We start from the raw sequence: 5,762 nt of genomic DNA on the forward strand, positions 1-5,762 counted from the left end.
GAGGGGGGGGGGGGGGGGGGGAGAGGGCTGCTGTGGCAGCAATAATACAACGTTATGTTTTCTGTCCTGATGGACGATTGTATGTGAAGTGCTCCTGTCTTCAATATGTACAAAATTTCAAACTTTTCTGCCAAAAATAAAAATGGAAAAAATCAAGAAAGCCTTGAGGCAACAATAACTTATTTGACATCAAGTTACATGGGTTTTACATGTTTATTTCCTCAAATATTCAATTAAAAGCTTACTTACTGTGGCAGATGTCATATCACATGGTGCATATGCTCCCTCTCCAATACAGAGCAGCTTTTTAGAAATGACTGCCAAAATGTTGTAAGAACTTTTATAATGGTTTCAGGATGAAGCATAAAATGTAATAAGTCACACATTTTTGTGCGTATTTTATTGATCACTTGGTACTAGCTTTCTGTTTGGGGGTGGGGGTTTTCTGATTGTTTTTGGGGGGAAGGAGGAATTGTTTCCATGCAAAGAGGGAGAGAAGGAAACTGTCGGGTTTTTTGGAAACTGGGCATAGAGGCTTCGTTGTGAAAAGACAGCTGGAGTGACCTGAGCAAGACAGGTTTCTTTTGGTCTGCTCTTGTTCCTGCATGTGAAACACAAAAAGATGTGTAACTACTATTAAGTACTTCAGTAAGTTCAGTTCCACTGAAAGCATTTTACTTCTCTGAAAAAGATCTCTGAAAACTCTATTGTTGGCCATTTGGTTAGCTATTATATGGGTAAAAATAGGCTGTTTTCCAAAATCCTTGTCTGATTTCCATTCATAAATCAGTGCATGTGCTAACCAAAATTAGATTAAATATTAAATAGATGTAATGCATCTACATCTATCCAAATCTGGTATAGCCACCTGTTATACCTCACAGTGTAAGCCAGGCATTAGCGTCTTTCAAGAAAAAAGATGTTTTCTGGTTGACAGTCATCCATACTGGAGATACTGCATGCTTTGCCACAGCATTTAAAAACAAGCCCTGGTTCAAGGATGCTGGACTGCCTACATAAGGGTCTAATCAGCTATGACAATCAATCTCCATGTCTTTCTTTTGACTGGCACTAGTAAAACAGCTCTGAGAAAACTCCAAAACATCATGAGAAAAGAGCTGTGAAAAAGAAGGCTGAAGGTAACAACACTCAAACAATTTGTTTGCGCCCACTGAAGCCTTGTATAATCCCAAGGAATAGGGTCCCTGGAAAGATATTACTGTCTTGTTCAGCAAAGGAGTGTCAGACCTAGGAAAGAGGGTGAGTTTTTACAACATGACCATAACACATGCCAGCTGACATGTTACACACAGGACAAGAGTGAGGCAGTAATATGGATCTGCCTTCACTAGCGTCAGTGCCTGCTCCAATCTCTATAAACAACACATGTCAGCGCTGGATCAATATACTTGAAATGACAGAGCTTTATGGATTTCAAGGAGCTTTTAGGACAAAAAAAAATTCCAAAGTGTCTTCACTGCAGAGTAGATCCTGACTGTCACCTGAAAATGGCACTTACTTCTCTGCAGTTGCCCACAGAGAGTCTTTAACCCTAACTTCACAGTGCTTTCAACCCAGAACAGGTAGAGTTTAAATTTAAGCTTTTGATTCACTACAGCATGGGCTTATGATCCACTTTCTTTGCCATAAGAAGATAGGCTAACCAAAGCTTATGGCTGTGAGGCTCCCAAAACATTCCTCTCTCCTCTTCTGGAAATGATTCAGAGCTGAAACTCCATGTTTGACTCCTTTCTACAAAACTTCTACAGTATTCAAGAAGAGATGCTATGCACAAAAAAAGACTGGGCAAACTCACTTGTTTCGTAGAATCACAGAATGGTTCGGGTTGGAAGGGACCTTAAAGATCATCTAGTTCCACCCCTTCTGCCATGAGCAGGGACACCTTCCACCAGATCAGGTTGCTCAGGTTTAAGATGAACAGGACAAACCCTGTGTTAGGGGTTGCCCAATTCAGTAGCCCAACAGAGGCGAGGCTACTGCATCTCCATGTCCTCAGGTCCAGCCAGTCATGAGGCTGTGTATGTATTCCCAAGAAGCACACACAGACACATATATACAATGTACATATATATACACCACTGGCCACACGGACCAATGTACACAGGAAACGCCCACACAAATAAAAACATAACGAGCAGCCTGATCCTGTTTCCCTCTCTGGGTGATCAAGATGGAAGTCCATTAGTGGAAAACATATGCATATATACAGACATATACAATACAAATCCCTCCTTACTCAGTCTATTGAGCAGGTGGCACCTATATCCCTGGTCTCCCCAGCTGCTGGCACCTGCACAAACAGAAGCCTGACACCCACAGCCCCACTCCAACCGCTGGTACTCAAACCTCCTCTCTGACAGGTACCCATACACACACATATACACTCACCACGGATCCCCCAGCAAGTGGCCTTGGATACTCAGGCTACCCAACAGGTGGCCCCTGGGTCCCCCTGCCTCCCTGGTACCTCATGCACAAGCACACACACATAAGCAAACAGGTCTCTCTGGTAGCAGGTCCAGACCTATGGTCTCTCCTGCGCCTGACCCTCAGACTCCTTGATCTCTCCGACAGCTGGCTTGCAGCCCCTGGTCCCTCCAGCAGCCAGCTCTCAGTCCCTCTTGCCTCTCCAGTATCCATCCCACAGCATCCAGCCTCTCTGACACCTGACTCCCACGGTCGGACAAGTGTACTGACCAGCAACCTCTCTACACACGGCCAGTCCCTTCCAGCAAATCAGGCAGAGGAACACCATGGTGGGCACGCAGTACTTGCAATTTGGTTAAAACCAGATTAACCACTTAATCTGGTCAAGTGCCAGCTTTTTCACTGACCATTCTTTGGAGACGATGTTCCCAGGATTCCACGACTTGGTATGCATTTTTCACTGCATGCCGCAGGCAGGTGTTGCAATGAAAATTACCTTGTAAAGTAAGGGTATGTTTTGTAAAACACACACGGTAAATTCATTCACCTTTTAGAGGAACTGGCTATACTAGGATCTGGAAAAGGTAAATAAAAGTTGCAAGATAGTGTGCTGTCATGTAATTTCAAATGGTGGTACAAATTTCAGAAATGAACAGAAATTCTCATCTTCTTAGATACTGTCATTTACAACTTGACTCATTCAGATCAGCTGGTAAAATTCCATTAGGGACTACAATTAGATGAATAAGGACCCTGGCAAGTGCAGGAGTGATGTTCATTTTCTAGAACCCAGCCTGTAAGAACACGTTACTTATCCCAGGTCTGACACAGCGATGAAACAAACCGAACAAAGTATTTAAAGTTGAATGCTACTTTGAGCATAAGGAAACAGACTGGAATTAAAGTACAAACACCACATTTTACATATATACCAATCCCAGTATTACTGATCGGTTTTTAATGCATTCCAAGCTCGCAACTACTATTCCTTGGAGACAACTGGTCCTTTGTCATTTTGATAGAGGAACATACAAAAGAGACATGGGAAGCCTTTTCCATCCACCCACGTTTCCCCATTATTGTTTGACTGTTCCCTTCAGCAAGTTTTGAAACACATTTTCTGGTTCAGTTTCACACGAATCCAGCATTTCTAGTTTCATTATTGATTTTTACACCACCATCTAAGGTGCTTCAGGGTTTGGAGTGTCTTCCGTGACACTATGCTATTTTTTTTTTTTTTAATTTTTCTCAGCCCACTTCTACCACTACTGTCATTATACAGGGCGCATCGCTCTAACCCACTGATATTAAGCCATACTCCACAAGACTGGCTAGTGGTCAAAAGTTGTTCCATACTGACCAGTGCCTTTAATTAAAAAGCTGATGAGATCAATGTCAGCAACCTCACAAGAAACTGAGTGCTGAGAGCAGTCGCATTAGCACGGTAACTTTGGGAATTGCTCTTCTGAGCTATCCATGTTCCTGGAATGCTGGGCTGGGATTCAAAATGTGCATTTCTGCCAAACCTTGTGAGGGATAAGAAGGTTACACAGAATATGACCCAGAAAAGTAAAGCCTTTGAAAGGGTGCGGCTCCACAGATGCAGTTACCCAGAATTACTGTGAAATCCAACTTGCAGAGCAGAGCTGGGAAGGAAAGTGCTGGAATTTATTTGCTTGCACAAGACTGAAAAACAGGGCCCCTTTGAAAGACTTAATCTGACAGCAAAGCTTCCACAAAAATAAATGCTCGTTTAGGGTCTCTATTGACAGCAAAAAGCATAGACCAAATATCAACACAGGTGTACTCTAAAAAGCGGGCTTACAAACTTAGTTTGTTGAGGAACCAAGAGCAGCACCTGTAGCAACAGCAATTTCCCCCTGGATCTTTTGGAAAAGAACCCTGCCTACATCTCCACTTCCTTTTATCAAGTAATGGTTACTCCAGGCTCTGTCCAAAGACACGTGCTGGTGAAGGAGAACAGGCATAATGGTCCCTCTTGATCTTGAAATTACTAGTCTTAGGGGAACACTGTAGTCCGTACCTACTGCGCAGCTCCGTCCGGCCACGGGGTGAGAACTCCATTCCAGTCTCACACAGGAAAATTCCTGCCCACCCGCAACTACAGAGTGAACATAATGAATCTGGAAAACAAATAAATAACTAAAATAGAGCTGAAACATTGGCTGGGTTCCTTCAGGCATCAGGAACCTGGGTGCTGAGTCTTCTGTTACCACAAGCATTTGTGGAAGCCGAAAGATAGTTTCCACCTTCTGCCCATACCTGTATGGAAAGATGGGAGCTAGACATAAAGCCAGCACCAGAAATTGCTCAAAATTACTCTGAGGTTGCTGAGAACTAGTCCTTTGAGGTACTGCATGCGCTAGCTTTGAACTGAAGAAGCAAGTAGCATGCAGGCAATTTTTCTTTGTACAAATCCCAATCCAGTATCCAAAGAGAAATTCAGATCCACATTAAGAAACCTAAACTTAGGTTTCTACATGTGAGCCAGGTGCCCAAGATACCACTGCAGTCACTCAAAACCTAAGGGCTATTCAAATGCACCTAAAACTCAATTGCTACATTTGGTCAGCTGAATAGCTGTAAAGCTACATTAAATTTTAAAGTCTAAATCTGCAAGCTGAATCCCACCCCCATGTCTCTCTGTGGCAAACAATTGGAACTGTGCAGCAAGAAATTACTGTAGCAATAACCAGACTTATTACTGGCTCTACCTGGAACAAAGAACTTGGTCACGGAAAGGCTGAACACGTGCTTATACGCTAATGAAACAGGTGATTCCTGCCAAAAAAAGATAAAATGCACAAACAATTCTTCCCTTGATTTGGCAGGTCAGTTTTAAGATCTTGTTACAAATACACTTTTCGATCTGGTTTATGGCATCATGCTCAGTGTGTGAATAACTAAGAAGGTGTTGCTACCAGCCATCCAGAAGTAGGAGATTGTTGTGGTTTAACCCCAGCTGGCAACTAAGCACCACACAGCCGCTCACTCACTCCTCCCCTGCAGCGGGATGGGGGGAAGAGAATTGGAAGGGTAAAAGCGAGAAAACTCATGGGTTGAGATAAGAACAGTTTAATAATTGAATTGAAATAAAATAAACTACTACTACTACTACTACTACTACTAAATTGCAATGAAAAGGAAAACAAGAGAGAGAAAGAGAGGAACAAAACTCAGGAATAATAAGTGATGCAACCACTCACCACCCGCCGACTGATGCCCAGCCAGGCCCTGACCAGTGATCACTGCCCCCCAGGCTAACTCCCCCCAGTTTATATACTGAGCATGAC

Source organism: Aptenodytes forsteri, unplaced genomic scaffold, assembly GCF_000699145.1.
Source record: "Aptenodytes forsteri isolate BGI_AS27 unplaced genomic scaffold, ASM69914v1 Scaffold97, whole genome shotgun sequence".
NCBI classification, from domain to species: domain Eukaryota; kingdom Metazoa; phylum Chordata; class Aves; order Sphenisciformes; family Spheniscidae; genus Aptenodytes; species Aptenodytes forsteri.